The sequence below is a fragment of the Microtus ochrogaster genome, linkage group LG1 (assembly GCF_000317375.1).
Source record: "Microtus ochrogaster isolate Prairie Vole_2 linkage group LG1, MicOch1.0, whole genome shotgun sequence".
NCBI lineage: Eukaryota > Metazoa > Chordata > Mammalia > Rodentia > Cricetidae > Microtus > Microtus ochrogaster.
Window position 1 is genome coordinate 55,233,734 of NC_022027.1, and position 951 is coordinate 55,234,684.

Consider the following 951-nt stretch of genomic DNA (forward strand, 5'->3'; position numbering starts at 1 on the left):
GTGATCCAAAGATAGTCTGATAAGAAAGCTTGCTACATGTTGGGGTCCTTGGAATCACCTGGAAACTAGACCAGGGCCTTGTTCACATAGGCCTGCCTTCACGACTGCTGTCGGCTGGCCTCTGTCTGTGGAGACTCTTTGCAGAGGCCAACCCCATGCATGCGTGCGGCCCAGGACAGCCACGAACGTGTAGTACAGCACAACTTTGGAAACTTTCCTAAAAACGCTTTAGCCTTATTTTTTCTAAGTGGATTATTTTTCTAAATGGATTGTGTGGTTCTAGAGTATGACTTACTCATGATGTCATACATGACACCATCATGCATGCTTCCGTGTCATACCAAGCGAAGGTATTTGTGCTCTCAAAACCCACTGTCCAAAGTTGACCACTCCTGTGTGACCCAAGACAATTCTTCATCCAGCATAGCCTAGAGAAGCCAACAGGCTGAACACCCCGGTGCTGGTGCCTGCCACTAACTTCCCTGCATAGCAAAAGGAGTGTTTCAGTTTGGAGCATAGAAGCTTCAGGATGCTTCAGGGTTTTGGCAAAAGGCTATTGCTAGAGGGACAGAGGGACATGTGATTTTTCAGGGGGGGAGATGGTGTCTCACCATGTAACCCTGGCTGGCCTGAAACTCTCAAGAGATCTCCCGGCTTCTGCCTTCCTAATACTCACATGAAGGCATTTACCACTACACCCAGCCCAGGGGGCACAGTTTCACAATCCGCATCCCATCCTGTTTAAGATTGCAGCCCTGGGATAGCAAGATGGTGCTCCGTGGGTAAAGGTCCCTGTCACAGGCCTGCTGTGAATTTGTTTCCCTGGAGGGAGAGAGCAAATTCCCTCAGGTTGTCCTTGGACCACTCCATGTGCACTGTGCCTTATACAACCACACATATACAGGCGTGCACACATGTGAATAAACAGGACCACTCCATGTGCACTGTGCC